The sequence below is a fragment of the Lissotriton vulgaris genome, chromosome 1_1 (assembly GCF_964263255.1).
Source record: "Lissotriton vulgaris chromosome 1_1, aLisVul1.2, whole genome shotgun sequence".
Classification (NCBI taxonomy): domain Eukaryota; kingdom Metazoa; phylum Chordata; class Amphibia; order Caudata; family Salamandridae; genus Lissotriton; species Lissotriton vulgaris.
In genome coordinates, this window is record NC_141685.1 from 718,726,389 (window position 1) to 718,743,787 (window position 17,399).

Genomic DNA, 17,399 nt, shown 5'->3' on the forward strand with positions numbered 1-17,399 from the left:
CTGTATTTATATTTTTGTGTAGAGTCTCTTGGTTGAGGGCTTTCTTCTCCCGTTTTATTAATTTTGAAATGGCCAAAAGTGTTTGAAACCTCAAGTTCAGATGGTTAGCAGATGGATTTGCTCCTTGATAATTGGAGGTAAAAGAGATTCAAGATTTCCCTCTCCTTCATGTATTCAAGGCAGCTGAGCCAGAGGGATGTCAGCTTCCCCAGAAGTACTGAGAGCACTCCTAGCAGAAATGTGCAGGGCAGCTGCATGGCCCACCCCTTCCAGTATAATGCAAGAAGTAGACATAAAGGATGTTTTTTTCGTTCTAAAGAAGTAAACATGCAGAGAACGTATGTCATAGTAAAGATGTTTGATAAGTGACTTACAGTTGTGCTAGTCTCTTCTCAATGCCATTTTTCAAAGTAAGAAAAATGACGAGGTAATTCATCAATTCCTTACCGATAATTGTATTACTCTGCAAAGTCTCTTGGTTTGATAAACTAATTCCCTCCTTTCCTCTCTATTATGCCAGGCTTGAGACAGATAAACAGGATGTGGTGAAGGGCGGAGGAACTTTTATGGAGAAAAGTCAGAAAACATCTATTAGGGGTGTGCATCAGAAGCACAACTGCGTCACAATCTAATTATTCCAAGCGCGAGAGGAGTCGGAGTAATTCAGGGCCCGAATGGCCTACGGGTCACTTGACGTTTCGGAGGGCTGGCAGTGTGAGGGCCAGTTTCACTGCCAGTGGGGGCATGTTTTATCGCTAGGGACTTACCGCCCACGTACTACTTGCAGTTCTTTTAAATACACTTTGCATAAACAAATAGTTTTATCGTACGTTACCCTTTCTTTGTGAATTATTTATTTGTGTGCGGCTGCAAGTGTGAAAATACCCAGCAGGTCCCCAGCAGTACCCCCCACCTCCACCTCCACACCCTCACCCTTCCCCTCCCCCCTCCACGTGGCAGAGAAACCAGCCTCCACTCTGCCAGCCCACCGAAATGCCAGTAGTCCGTGTGGCCCGGTAGTAACTCATACATTTGGCTAGTGCTTTGAGTAAAATGTTATTTGTAAAAGAAAAAAAAAGAAAAAGAAATAAAACCTCAGGAATTTCATGATGCTGGTGACATTTTAAAAATAAATGTTTGAAGTAGAACTGATCTAAGTTGCCCCAGTTCCCCACACCTCTACTGTAAATATCATACATCCACGCCTTCATTCCAAATAATCTCAGGGAAGATAAGCTTTCAGAACCAGGAAAACAGAAAATGGATTTATATTTCATTGCCTCTCTTCGTGGAGCTTTTATTATCAAAGACAAAGAAGTGAGTCTCCAAAATATTTCGAGAGTATTTCATAAACTGGAAACACCGAAGAGCTTCAGATGTTGCAGCCGGAAATCATTTTGCCCATGATTGACAACTGGGTCTCTAAGGAGACAGGGAGGCATTAGTACTAAATAATGATGAATTACATGGCACAGCTTTGCTTTAAGCCTGTATTAGGTTCTGCTGTCAGTCATCTCAATTGCCATTAAGCTATAATGCATTCCGTTCCCAAATCTGAGCAGGAAAAGATGTGCCCTAACAGTCATTCTGAGGGGGAAAAATGCACAAAATAATGCTTGAAACATTGACTTACAATATTCTTTTTCATCCAGTTCTGTCCTCATGTAACGCAACTGGTGCTATGCAAGGCGCTCGGATATACCCGACACCTTCGGGTCAAGTTCCCGCTATATAAAACTCCGTAAAATAAAATAAACATATATATCCGTTTACCCATCGGACTAATGTGAGTAGAAACACTTAAGAATAGACCGACACACTACACCTCTGCACTGTCCTTCACTTTGAATAAATTGACCAACTCAGAATTGCTTATTGCAGTTTTCTGCTTGAACTTGAACAGAGTACCGTCAATCGACATCGATTCACCAAAATGCCACGGGTAGCAGAAGTCACATCGCATGTCATTTGACCCCAGTGACATCACAGGAAGTACTATCAAATGACTTTTGACCTGCATTTACCATCCACATAACTGCACTTTTCACCTGTCAGTCTTTATTATCTCTCGCCTATTGTCTCTTTCCCACCCCTCCTGTCTCCCCCAGTCTCTACAGTTTTTCTAATGCTTTCTTTATCCCTTTTCTATCTCGTTCTTACCTCGCTCTCCTCAATGTCACTTCCATATGTCCCGAGCAGTACAAAAGGGGGTGGTGAGCAGTACAAAAGGGGGTGGTGATGGACGGAGTATCTGAACCAATCAAACACTCACACCCAGTCAACAGATCAGGGTTGAATCCATCACCTTTCTTTAGCCCACTCTGCCACCCCAGTTCAGACATGGCCATAGGCAAATAAGTCTGGCCCTGTGCCTCATGGGAACAGTCTGGCCCAAACTGCCAAGCCATGCCTTCCCTGGACCGGAAACAAGCTTCCTAGGACCGGTTTCTGGCATTTCAGCGTCTTCAGCCAAGCTTGCTTGAATCCAGTGGCAAAGTGAGCAAGGGACTCACGTATGAGCATACCCTGCCAACTTATGGCGAACAAAGGGGTACAAAACGAGGTGGTGATGGACGGAGCATCTGAACCAATCAGACACTCACACCCAGTCAAAAGATCTGGGTTGAATCCATCACCGTTCTTTAGCCCACTCTGCCACCCCAGTTCATACATGGCTATATGCAAATCAGTCTGACCCTGTGCCTCATGGGAACAGTCCAGCCCGAACTGCAAAGCCATGCCTTCCCTGGACAGGAAACAAGCTTCCGAGGACCGGTTTCTGCCATTCCAGCTGTCTTCAGCCCGGCTTGCTTGAATCCAGTGGCAAAGTGATCAAGGGACTCACGTCTGAGCATACCCTGACACACTTATGGCGGCCAAAAGCGGTACAAAAGGGGGTGGTAATGGACGGAGCATCTAAACCAATTAAACACTCACACCCAGTCAAAAGATCTGGGTTTAATCCATCACCGTTCTTTAGCCCACTCTGCCACCCCAGCTCAGACATGGCTATATGCAAATCAGTCTGACCCTGTGCCTCATGGTAACAGTCCAGCCCGAACTGCCAAGCCATGCCTTCCCTGGACCGGCAACAAGCTTCCGAGGACCGGTTTCTGGCATTCCAGCCGTCTTCAGCCCGGCTTGCTTGAATCCAGTGGCAAAGTGAGCAAGGGACTCACATCTGAGAATACCCTGACACACTTATGGCGGCCAAAAGCGGTACAAAAGGGGATGGTAATGGACGGAGCATCTGAACCAATCAAACACTCACACCCAGTCCAAAGATCTGGGTTTAATCCATCACCGTTCTTTAGCACACTCTGCCACCCCAGTTCAGACATGGCTATATGCAAATCAGTCTGACCCTGTGCCTCATGGGAAACAGCCCAGCCCAAACTGCCAAGCCATGCCTTCCCTGGACCGGAAACAAGCTTCCGAGGACCGGTTTCTGGCATTCCAGCCGTCTTCAGCCCGGCTTGCTTGAATCCAGTGGCAAAGTGAGCAAGGGACTCACGTCTGAGCATACCCTGCCACATATATATGTACTGGGGTGAATGTATAACATTGTTCTGCATTCTGTCCACCAACTGTGGTTTTTACTTACTGGGGCCAGCAGAAGAGCCTGCAGAGGACCGTTCCTCCTGCCCACTCTGTTCCGCAGGAGTCTAGGGTGTTGCTGTCCTCTTGCCCCTGGGAGGTGCTGATGATCATGAAATAAACACAAACATGGATGATTGTTTTTTGGAAATATTTGATTTTTTTAACCACAATCTTAAATTATCTCGGGGAAACAAATTAGCAACAATTGCACTACAAGTGTTGACCTATCTGATCTGGTCAACTAGGAGGATACTAGTACAGTATTGCTGGATTCGCAGACCGTCTACTTGGAAAGTTATGTAAATCACTAACTAAACCAACAACAAAAAGGTTCTACTACGACTGCCAGCACTCAGCAGCACCCGATGTGACAGACACAGTCCGTCATCATGATTGCAGAGCACTAAAAAATGTCCTACTAATACCAAGTCATAATATACCCAACCTGAACCTATCAATCCATCACTATCTCTTCTTCTTAGTGGCAGCAGGAGTACCCATAAGGACTAGACTTGAGTCTCTAGTCTCTCTAGCATTACACAGTTCTGTAAAGTACTACACTCATACATATTCAGGCCAAATGAGCACAAAGTTGCAAACAAGTAAGCATAGTAGCAACGCCACTGAGCAGGCAAGCACCTGCAATCACAGATTCTACTTAAACGTTAATGTACCTGCAATGTAATCGAATTGGCAGCATTCTTACTCTTCAGGAAAAACATATATTAGCAATATAACACAGAGCATAAGGAAACAAAGTAGTTATTAAATAGCTACTCACCAAGGCCAGGGATCACCACACCGAGCAGATGGAGCAGGTCCTGCTCGCGGTCAAGGAGGTCCGACCACCGGTGCGTCGCTTGCTGGTAGGTGCGACTCCGCAAGGAGTCGCAGCTACCAGCACACCTTTTCCCACAGCTGGCGACGCTCCCAGAGGCCATACCCTGACGCGAGCGTGCCCCCTGCTGCCACGGTCTTGGGGAGGTGGCGCTGCACATAAAAGGTCAGTGCGGCAACCTCCACCTCGCTAAATATCTCCCTGACCATCACTTCCTCTCCTCGTAACCGCCCGCAAGGGAGCCAGGTACGGGGTGCGGGACCCTTCCCCTTGTCCTTCCTGGCTCCCTTTGCCATGGTCCTGTACAGCAGAAAAAAAAAAAGGAAAGAATAGGTTAAAAGTAAAGAAAATTAAAGTTTAAAAAAGTTGCTTGAAAAGTAATGAAAAAAACACAAAATACAGATCTAGAAAAAAAGAGGGATAGATATAGAGTAGAAAAGATTTTTAAAAAGTCCAAAGAAACAAAGGATTGCACAGATGAAAGGAGGATTAGAAAGCATGCACAGAACCATAGCAATGAATGAAAAATAATATGGCCGCACCCATTGAGGACCGCGTGGGTAAGTTTGTGTGATATTTCCCTCGCGAGCACGCCAAAACGCCCGCGAACACGTAATCGGGCACCGCATACTACGCGAGCATGCAACTAGCGCCCGGAAACGGAAACACATCACGCAAATAAGATGGCCGCGCCTATACACGACCGCATGGGTAACTTCGCCGTGCAAGCGGCTGCGAACACGCAAAAAGCCCTGCGAACACGCAAAAAACTAAAAATTCGCACAAATTAGCCGATTTTGCGGGTTGCGAATTCGATTTCGTGCAAATTCGCGGAACGCGAGTTCGCAAATTTCGCCCATATTTCCTTGTAATTGTGTTCGCATTCACTGGAACCAATGAATACATTGTTATAATAACTAGTCTTTTCTCTGTGAAGATAAAGTTTCCCCTTCTTTTCGAAATCTAGCAGCATAGCAGCATTAGCCCCACCATTTGAGGTGCTCCCTATACTTTCAGCCCATTTAGGGATTTTCTGATTTTTGTCATTTGCTTTTCTTTGGAAACTCTCTCTTCTTTTCTCTACCATATTCAAAAATATTTTCTCTTTTTCGTGTAATAGACATGTTAAGTTATTCTTGTGTGCGTCATCTATATCTATCTTTCTTACAGTTAAAAAATATTCACTCACATAGTGTGCTACATCTCTTGTAGAATGGACAGGGTTTAGGTTCCTACGTACAGGGAGTTCAGAAAATATCACATCTAAGTTGGAATAATAATACTGTAGAGGTCCTTTCTTATAAAATAAACTAGCTAAAATACTACAAGAAATTCCATAGGTTAGTGGTAAATGGTGGTCACACCTTCAGCTACCGAAGTAGGTAACTTCACACAGACATAGCAATCTTCTATTTCCATTGCTTCTACATAGTGTACTAACAAGTTCGCAAATACATTTAAATGAGTTCCGTTTTTGCTTCTATTATAATGCAGTCCTTCCTCATCTGGTGCTTCTAATTAAACTTTAGTTTGTCTATGGCTAAGTGCTCTCTCTTGTGTATCTACTGTTTGTGGTGTATCTCTGGTTTGTAGCTCTTCTGTGTCTTTTGGCAATTGCTTAGTAGGGTTCAGATTTGTGTCTTTACTCATCATGTAAGGAAGAGCTATTGTTAGTCCTATCCAAAGTATAAGTACAATTGCTATACTACACAAACATACTTTGCAGCATGTTTTTAAACAATTTCTTTTCGGTCTACCATTAACAGTATGATCAGCCATTTCTGCCTAAAGGAGATTCAACCCGTCTTTGTAACTGTTACACAGCTTTTACCCTGTGTGAATTTCAGGTGGGTCTCACTTCTTTGTCAGTTTGATCAGTAATCAATTCTTCATCACTTTCGTCACTTATTTCCAAGTTTTCAAAATCCTCCAATACAATGTAAGTCCACTCAGGGCCTTTATATTTATTATTCAGTCTCTTTAGTCGTGGACTTCTCCTTCTTGGTTGTATCACAGGTTGATCAGTTTGACTTGTTGCTTCATCTACTTGTTCAGGTTCTTCATTAATTCTCTTTAAACGCAATCTCAGTTTCTTGACATAACTTTGCCATTTGTCTCCTTTTGTAAGTCTTTTAACTGGCACTGTGCTTTGGCCCTCTTCGAATGCACTTTTATTTTCGTTCAGTTGTGGCACATCGATTTCAATGCTGTCTTCTGTTTCCCTCTCTATCTGACTAGATCCAGGTCTTATTTCTGTTTCTTCTGCCTGGTCACTAATCTGGCCTTGTTCAGTTATTTGCTGATTTTGACTGTTGCTTGTCTCACCTTTTTCGTCCTGAACACAATTGTCTATTCCTACCTGGTCCTGCTCAAGCTCTTCGAACCCTTGGTTTTCTTCTGCTTGAGTTTTCGCCCTAATTTCTATCTGTCCCTTTTCAGGCTCAGGAGTTCTCAGTGGAGTGTCGATCATCAGATCTTCCCCTATCTGGTCCTCCTCAGAATCACTTTTGACTTGGATTTCTATGATCTGAGTATCTTTTTCTACACCTGTCTCATCCTCGCTATCACTCTGTCTGTCTAGATAGGTTTGACTTCTTGTCCGCACATATTCTGCAGGTATGTCGATTACTGGAATCCAATCATCTTGTCTGGTGCTTGGCTGTTCCTCTTTAGCTACTTCAGGATCTATTTCTTGAGACCCCTCAGCTGCGCAAACATTCAGCCTCAGTTTAATTAGATTCAGTCAACTTCTTCGTATGACTGGCATGGATTCAGTGTGGAACTCCTGCATACTTTACAGCTGTGGTGGTAACCAGAATCCCTTGACGTGGTTTACTCCACCTGGGTGTGAGGCAAGATTTTCGTGTATGTTTCTTAATGACAACCCAATCCCCTGGGTTCAAGTCATGAGCTGGAGTTGCTGGTCTCGTGACAGCGTCTTCCCCAACCTGGCGGGAGATAGAACGCACTTGGTCAGCCAGTTCTTTGCAGTATTCCAGTACTAAATCATCAGATATGTTTATCAGTCTGTGTCCTGGCGCCCATGCTTGCTGCATTGCTCTTCCCATCAGTATTTCATGTGGACTTAAGCCTGTGTTCCGGTCTGGAATACTTCTAAGTCCCATCAGAACAAGTGGCAGAGCATCTGGCCACTCCAATCACGTTGACTCATACATCTTTCCCAATCTTGACTTTATAGTGCCATTCAATTGTTCTACCACTCCAGATGCTTGTGGGCGATGTGCACGGTGCAGTTTTTGCTTAATGTTGAATGCTTCACAAATTAGACCCATTATTTCACTGTTAAAATGTTTTCCTCTGTCAGATTCAATTGTTACTGGAAATCTGAACTAAGGGATGAGCTCTCTAAGTAGAAGCTTAGCCACCGTGATGGTATCGTTCTTAAGTGTGGGGTAAGCTTCCACCCATTTTGAAAACAGGCAGACAATGACAAGTACATATCTTAGTCCTCGAGAAGGGGGCAACTGAATGAAATCAATCTGCAATTGAATAAAAGGACCTTCTCCCTTTCCAATTTTTCCTGGCAATACCACTGTTTTCTTCCCTGGGTTCATTTGCTGACAGATCAAACACCTCTGGCAGAGTGCCTCTGCTATGTTCCTGAATTTCGCATTAAACCATGTTCGCCTGAACAGACGTTTCATAGCATCTCCCCCCAAATGTGAATCTCTTTGACTCAACCTTGCCATAGGAGCAAGCAGACAGTTGGGTAACACTACTGTTTCATCAAGGTGAACAATGATACCATCTTCAACCCTTCTATTACACCCTAATTTCCTCCATTGTTCCTTTTCTTTAGGTTCTGCTGCATTCTGCAAATCTCTCACTTCTTCCCATGTATCCACACCATCCAGTAACATAAGTTGGCAGCTGCTTCCTCCCACCTCAACCTTTTTGTTAACAGCCATTTTGTATTTTGCACGATGTTGGGCTAACTGGTCAGCATATCGATTACCAGCTGTCACTTTGTCATTGCCAGATCTGTGAGCAGCACACTTGACCACAGCCACTTCTTTTGGCAACTGGATTGCTTCCAGTAAATCTCTCACATATTGACCATTTCTGATGGGGGTGCCCGCGGAAGTCAGAAACTCCCTTTGCATCCATAATTGGCCGTAGTCATGCACAACTCCGTAACCATACCGGCTGTCAGTGAATATGGTCACTTTCCAATTTTTCCCAAATTTACAGGCCTTTCCCAGGGCAACCAATTCGGCAACTTGTGCAGACTTGACTCCAGGTCAGCCGACTAGGTGTGAGGTACTGAGTCTTAGTCCTGGATAGCAGGATTACAACTGCATGTGAAACATATATGGTTACAGGATGTCCCATAATGATGGATTCACCCTGTTCAAGACTCATGCAAGTTGCAGCTACTGCTTTCAGACATCCGGGTAATGCTGCGGCCACTGGGTCTAGTGTGGATGAAAAATATGCCACAGGTCGTCCCACCAATCCATGAATCTGAGTCAAAACTGAAAGTGCACAATTATCTTGTGTGTCACAGAAAAGAGCAAAATCTTTCAAATAGTCAGGCATTCCCAATGCTGGAGCTGTACACAGGCAGTTTCTCAAATTTACAAAGGCAGTCATGCTTTTGACTCCAAGAAACATTATGACCTCTTTTTGTGTTTTTGACAAATTCATGTTTTTAATTATCCTGATTCTGTGGTAACTCTCCTGACACCTATCTCTATTTGATGTCACAGATATTTCAAGGAGGCAGCACAAAATTGCAATTTCTCAGGGGGCGCTTCATGTTCTCCTACACCCAGATGATTTAGTAAAGCAATGGTATCAACAACACAATCTTTTTGTGATTTTTAGGCCACCAAAAGGTCGTCTATGTACTAAACCAAGACTGACAGTTCAGGTAGTACTAACGACTCCAGGCACGTTTTCAAAATCTGATTAAAAATTGAGGGGCTTTCTGTGTACCCCTGAGGGACACGATTCCAAACATAGACATGACTGTCAAATTCAAATGAGAAAATACATTTTCTATCTGGGTGCAATGGAATAAAAAAAAATGCATGGCATAGGTCTATGACAGTAAACCATCCAGCTTCCCACGGTATCTGATACAGAATCACTGCAGGATTTGGCACAACTGGACAGCAAGGGACAACAATCTTATTAACCTTTCTCAGGTCCTGTACTACTCTGTACTTTCCGCTGGGTTTCTTTATACCAATTATGGGGGAGTTACATGGACTGCTCATTACTTCTTGCAAAATTCCTGATTCTAGCAAACGCTTTATCTGTACTGCAACTCCTGCCTTTATTTCTGCATTCATTTTGTACGGTTGTGTGTTTGGGTAAACTGCGTCTTCTTTTATGGTCACTTTTATTGGATCAACGTTTGCCATTAATCCTACATCCTTTCCAGTAAAGTCCCATACCTCTGGTTTTACCGTCTGCTGCAGTTCTTCTGGTAAGTCCTTTATTGCCATTCTTTTAATTTCTGTCTCTGGTCTCGCTAATATTAATTTGTAAATTCCGTCTTCGTCTGGGGTTTGAATTTCAACACCACTTGGAGTGCAATAGATGGTGCAACTCATTTTGCACAACAAATCTCGTCCTAGCAGGTTTACAGGACTTGAATCGCAAACAACGAATCTATGCATTTCTTTAAAGTTACCTATTCTAACTTCCATGGGTTCCGTAACTGGGGTACTAATTTGCTTATTAGAAACGCCCACTACTTGGATTGCTTCTCCCGAGAGGGGTAGGTTTGGAACATCTGCTGTTCTCACAGTAGAACGGGTAGCACCAGTGTCCAACAGAAAGGTGACATCATTTCCTTCAATCTTTCCTACAATGTATGTCCCTGACTGGTCTACTGACAAGGAGGCACCAAGCACACACTCCTCGTCCTCCCCCGTCAGGCACCGTCAGTAAGGTTCTTCACAAAAGAATGTGTCATTCAAAAGAAATTGGGATGTTGCTGCATCTCTCTTTTAACTTCCTTCCCAATTCGAAGTATATACACTCTGTTGTGCTTTGCTCCTGTAATTTGGCATAGGTGCTGGGGGTAACTGATTCTGTATTACCTGCTGCAGGGTCTTTCGTGGTACCTCATTCTGCGTCTGTGGATTTAAATCATTATTTGGCACATTACCATTCTGCACAGCCTTACACTCGTCCTTCCAGTGCCCCAACTTACCACACCTGTGACAGGCGAACTTCTTCTTAGCATCGTCCCTATTGAATTTTCCCCTTGGCCTTCCGCCACTTCCATCACCCTTATTCTGGTTGCTAGTCATCTGGTTTACCTGTTGTTCTTGTTGCTCTGCTAATTTTACTTGTGCCCACATGACTTTCTCTTTCACCTCTTTCTGCTTATTTTCTAGCTCATCTTCACAATATTTTGCATACTTAAGGACCTCATCTATGTTATTGTCTTTAATCCATTGTGAAATTTCTGGCCTTAATCCTAACACAAATCGATAAATAAAATGTGTCATATCTTTCATGTCGATGTTGTCCAATCCGCTGTATTGTTTAAATGTCTGTAATAAATGCTCATAATATGAATGCACTGACTCGTCTTTATTCTGCGTGGTTCTATCTATTTTCATCCAGTCTGTTTCATTTGCAGGCACCTTTCCTTTAAGGTAAAGTAATACCTGATTGTACTTTTTCATTACATCTTCGGAAGGTGCCCCTGTCTTTGGGTCTCTTGGATACTCATCGCTAGGCCTATCAACAGCAATTTTGCATTCTGTCCACAAATCTAAAGGGACTACAATGTCAAAAAATCCATCTAGGTCTTTCAAAAGACACTTTGAAACTTTTAAAAATCTCTTCACTTGTCTGTACCATTCTACAGGTTTTTCACGAAGTTTTGGGAAATCATTCGTAAATGACAAAATATCCTGTCAGGACCATGGAACATGCACATAGCCTCCACCTGGTACCTCTCGCATGGGACATTATTTTTCCACCTTCTCTACTTCTTTTAAAATATACTCTGATGTCATTTGTCTTAAATTGAACCTCCTTCTTCTTTGCCCATCTGGCTTTCCATTTTTCTAGTTCTCCCCATTTTTGCAACAGTGTCAGCAGCTCTCTTATCTGCACCCTTTCTCCTGATACATTCATGTTTTCTAAATCTTCTCGGTATGGTTTCTGCAATACTTTAGATTTTCCAATGTTGATTCCCATGCAAGCTGCAGTGTCCATTAATTTCTCATGAAACACCAGTGTATTCCTAGTAATACTTTTACAGATGAATAGTAATTCATCCTCACTATGGGTATTTAATCTGTCCATTCCCACATTTCCAGCCATCAATTCCTCTATTTTGATTCTTAATTTATATATATCTAATGGCTTTGGGTGTGTTTTTGGTTTTTCTATTTCTCGTGTCCATCTATCTATTTCTTCAGGAGTTACTACAGTGGCACTTCTCGTTCCTGAGGATGGCTCTATCTGGACTTCTCTCAAGTTTGAAGGAGTGGTCTTTCTCATTGAACTACCTTCTGGTTCTCTTATTGGTAAATCCATTAAGGAGATTACTGACTCACATTCGCTTGCCTGATCATCTATTATTAATGGTTCCTTTCTTGGCTGCACTACTGATGTAGTTATAACCGGAGCTTTTGGACTAGCTTGCTTGTCTCCCTACAAAGGAACAATTGGGCCAATAGTTACTGGAATTGTCAGAGCTTCAGGACTTGTGTGTAACTGAGAGATTTTCTGAATTAATTCACTTCTCTGTTTATTTAAAGCTTCTCTTTCTCTATCTTGTAATACCCTTTCGATGGAGGTCTCATGTACCACTTGTGGAATTAAAGGCGGTTTTAAAAACAGGGCATTCGGATTTACTGTACTTGGTTCCTCATTATATGGGGGTGAATTTTTCATTAATAAATCCTCCATATAATCATCATCTGAATCACCACTAGTCATTAAATGTTTTGTTTTCTCTGTCCTTTTACCTCCCATGGGCTCTTCTAAAGTTAATACTGGATTAGGGGCCCGATATAGGTGCCCTAATACCGGTCGGAAACGGCCGAATTCGGACGTTTCCGACTGGTATTATGTTTTCCAGATATAGGCCATGCATTTACAGAATCGGTATTTTACCGATTCTGTATTTACCGATTCGGTAAAATTACCGAATCGGTAAATACAGACTCGGTAAAATACAGATTCTGTAAATGCAGATGTAGCTGGCACAAGTCAGAGTGCCACAGGGCTTTAAGAATCGGTATTTTACCACCCAATCCTATTGGGTGGTAAAATACCGAATACAGGGGTGCATGCACATGTGTGCATGCACACCAGTGCCATGTGACACACAGACATGCCCTTAGGGCATGTCTGTGTGCCACATGGCACACATGCCTGAATTCAGGGTGCTAGAGGGTGTCAAAGTGACACCCCCAGCACCCTTGCAAAAATCGGTATTTACCGAATCGGTAAATACCGATTCGGTAATGACCATTGATTCCTATGGGCTGCAATGCCCATAGGAATCACTAGGCATTACCGATTCGGTATTTACAGAATCGGTAAATACCGAATCCTAATGATTCGGTATTTACCGAATCTGAAATACCTACATTTCCCCCCTTCTAATTTACCACTTCTTAAATACCGAATCAGTATGATTCGGTATTTTAGAAGTGGTAAATTAGAATTAACTGCATCGGGCCCATAGTCCTTCCACTAACATGTTCTGTCTCCATTGTTTAATTTTTTTTATCTTTTGACTCTCTTTGAACTTTAGGGTAGATTTTACTCAGTCCTTTGTCAATTCTAGGTTTGTCTCGCTCAAAAGCCTCAATCTCCCATTCTTCTAGTGCCTCATATTGCGTTAATCTAGGTCTAGGATGTAAATCATTCATTCGAGTCCTTAAATTGAACAAAATTCTTCCATTAAATGTGCCTTCTAAGGGAAGTGCTAAAATCCCGTCATCTTTAGTGTATTCCACCCAATATTCTAACCATACACAAGAGTGGTAACCCCTATCGAACATCATAAATGATGCGGGAGTCTTGGTGGTGGAATAATGACTTCTCAAGTTTTAATGGGCTTGTCTTTTTTAAAGTAATTCTTAACTCTGTCAACAAGTGAAATTTTTCTCTTTCTTCCGTACATATTGCGAGATCTGCCTCCTATCTGATCCCTAGCAAACCCTTGGTATCTTAGATCAGGTCGAGTTTCTGGATGACTAGCATACCACATATATATCTTTCAAGATTTCAAATCCTACAACAATACTTATTTCTGTTTACTAAATTATTCCAATACTCGTGCGTCTTTTATTGACCAATCAACAATGCGGTTTCAAATAATTTCAACCAATGAGTGCGCGGCCTTTCTCGTGAGACGAGTTCCAACACTCCTGTGCTCACGCCTCCTTTACAATGCTATCTCAGCTACATGCCCGCTGTCTAGACCAATACCAGCGCGGCTCTTAGTGACGTCAGCACAGCTCCACAACTGACTCCCTCCTACACAAGGTAATGCAAAACTCAATTCTTTTAATTTTAAAGTGCAGATTTTATTATTCACCAACGTAAAAACATTCGCCACTGTGCCTGAGTGACTAGAAAGGAAAGATATGTTTCACTACAAGTAAATCCCTTCCGTTTACTTTTCATACACTACGAGTAGATCCCTTCCGCCTACCCTTTACACAAGCATTTGAGAACCTGCTACTCCTTTAGACTTTATCCACTCTGGGATATATACTAAGACCAAAGTTTCACCAGTGAACCCCTTTGCTATCAATCGAGCTTAGACGAACCTGCTACTCCTTCCGTGTGATCCTTTCTAGGCGATATCACAACAAAAGTTTTGCTAGCGAACTCTTTGCTACCATTTATTCACACATTCATACAAAAAAACCCTAAATAGTGCTTCCGGTTCTGCCCAACCATGCACTAACTTCCTACAGGTAAGTGACCTCACCGCTATGTGGCTTCTATTTACCACCCGCTATTCTGCTCCTGGGGATTCCAGACAAAACATATAACAGGTACGAACGGTTTTGGTTAATACATAAAAAATTCAATATAGCAGCATCAAATAAACATTTCAATAATAGCGCATTTGATCGATCAATAAAATATGAACTTTAACCTACTAGCTAATTGACTAACTATTTTTAACTAATCCCTAACCATACTACTGCTACCAAGAAATAACTGATAGAGCGCGCAGGTCACCCGACTAGAATCTTATCAATACTCGTCTGGGCCCATAATTTTAAAAGATATCAATTTTGTTACCTCAGACAGGTCACCCACGCTCTACTACCAGTTTGTGTTTATACTAATTCCTATACCAGTAACTTACCAATCCTTGTCACTAGATACCTAAACACGATGAATCAGGGAGTTTAATAAAGAAAGGCACTCAGGGTAGGTTCAAACTCTTTATCTAATCATCATCAAAGGTCATTAGACACAGATTGAAAGCAATTAAACTATCAATAACCAAGATCAGAAACAGCGTATAGCTATGTAAAAACTTAAAGTAAAGGGAAGATAAAAACAAGGAACATGTTAATTTTCGATAACAGACTTTCGCAACTTGATTAAAGAAGAGTAAAGAAAGGGAGCATACTAAACCCAAGAAATTTCGTAATTCATTGGCAGTTTTGAAAAAGAGAACACAATTGTGCAATTTGAAAATCAGATTTAGCACAATAACTATAGGGAAGGTAAGAATTGGAACACACTATAGATTCAGCTCATCTCCAGTAAGAGAGGGGGGACGACAAAAGGAACACGTACTATTAGAGAAACATTTAGCATTGACTAAAGGTGGGTCGAGAATTGGAACATGCTAATAGACAGTAATACATGGAAATCTCATTTACCAAGAGATGGGAAAGAAAAGGAACATATGCAATCAAAACTTTGCAGATTTCAGGGAAGGAAAAGAAAAGGATGCGATTTAGAAAGACAATTACCCACACAGATTTATATTTACCTAGAATAGTGTGAAGACCAACCCTGGCCACGGGTCAGTTGGAAAGGACAGGAGAAACCCCAAAGACTTCAGTGCCAGTAGGCAAGCAGGTGCAGCTTATGGACAATCAGGACAGGATAACACCAGAATTTTGATCAGGACCGGATCACCAAAGGTTAAGACCAGCACCCACAGTTTCGGTTGCAACGCCAGCTCTCCTTCCTCTCGGCAAGGAATATGCCAAAACCCCGATTGGGTTACAACTTTCACAAAGAAAGTGCTTCGCCAGCACTTTCACTTCCCCAAATCCCCGATTGGGTTCTCAAACCTCCCGACAGAGTGCTCCGCAGCTCTCTGCTCTTAGTCACCTATTGAGTGCGTTGCGTCAGTGACAGGTCAGCTATTCAGACAAGTCAGACAATTTCTCTAGCTAAACCTACGCTAATTATACTGTTTTCCAGGTCAATGTACCACCCCCCCCAATGTTGCAAGTGTAAGGATCCACCATTTTGATTGGACAAAGGAGGGGGACAGGTCATCACACTACCTAAAATTTGGACTTTCTCAGTCTCCTTATTCAAATTTCGTCTACACCTATTAAATTCATGTTCTCATGACATATGCCTTCCAGTTAACAATAGTGAATTTAACATGAAATACAATGTAATAATTTCAGTACAGTTCATCTTCTGCTTGCAGGGTTAGGGTTCATCTTCTCAGGCACATCTTGGCTGTGATTTTTCTTGGATCCCATTCAATGTCAAATGTTTTCAACTGCCCGCTGCAGACTGTCATGCGCGGAAAGGACGTCCAAGATGGAGTAATAAGCACCTCCCAGCCCAAAGAATACGATATATGAAAAGTAAAAGGAAACAATTTAGAACACAGAAATAAATGATTACACTGTATACCATAAATCTCTACACTATACCCATTACTTTATAATAAACTATAGCATTAGGATTAAGCAGGACAAACAGCTTAGCAAAAGCAGCAGTGCAAGCTTCTAGCATGTGAGAACACAAAGCAGACATTTTAACACTAGTGCGCAGACGCGACAGACTTCCCTCCACAACTGCAAGTACGTCATGTCACGTTGGTATGACAGACGCATGCGCAGTAGAAATTCCCACGTAGCAGCAGCCATTTTAGACGCAAGCGTATTAGGATCAGAAAACACATAAGCAAGCTTCGCTTGGATACCCCATGTAAATGTAAGATGTGCGAAATTAGTAAAACAATCAGATTGGCTACTTTGTTAACGTTAGGCGAGGTTCATGAGTACGAGCAAGTCGCTTCGTATGCGAATCCTTGCTCCCTCACATGGATGCCATAGAAATGTACAGAAATGTGTATGTGTGGCTTCTTGGCTCTATTTGAAAAGAAGAACCATAGAATCACATAAATAATGTTGCTGTATTCTGGCATTGTGAGCAATCATTTTTCTTTCTTCATCAGGGTGGTGTAGATACTCTGCCCCTCCACCACCTGGCATGAGCAGATGTTTTGTACTTTTCTCCAAAGTTCAGTTTGAAAGTTGTAATCAGTTTTAAAAAAAGCCCACACGTCATGAACAATCAAATTATTCCGATCACATTATTCCACAAACAGTGTCAGTTTTCTTGTATTTCAGCACAACTTGATTCACTCAGTTTAAAAAGGAATTTCTACTTGATCAAACCTGCAAATGCAAACACTTCCTCATGCTTCAGAACTGATTTGGGGTATTCCTCCTTGAAATGTCTTTTCCAGACTGCTCTCCAGACACAGCCTTCATGTAGTGATGCCTCTCACAACAGGGTAGTCTTGAACCTGGAGTACCCACAACAGAGGTACAAAGAGGCGTAAGGGTTCTGCACTGAAGTGTGATTAAAATAGGCAAAAGGCTTGGCTACACCTGTAGTGTCCTCTTCAACCTGCAGCTCCAACCCTTTTCACCCATAGCATCTACACAATGGCAGTGTTCCAGGAAGTCATAAGTCATTTGCCAAAAAGTCTTCATCAACTTTC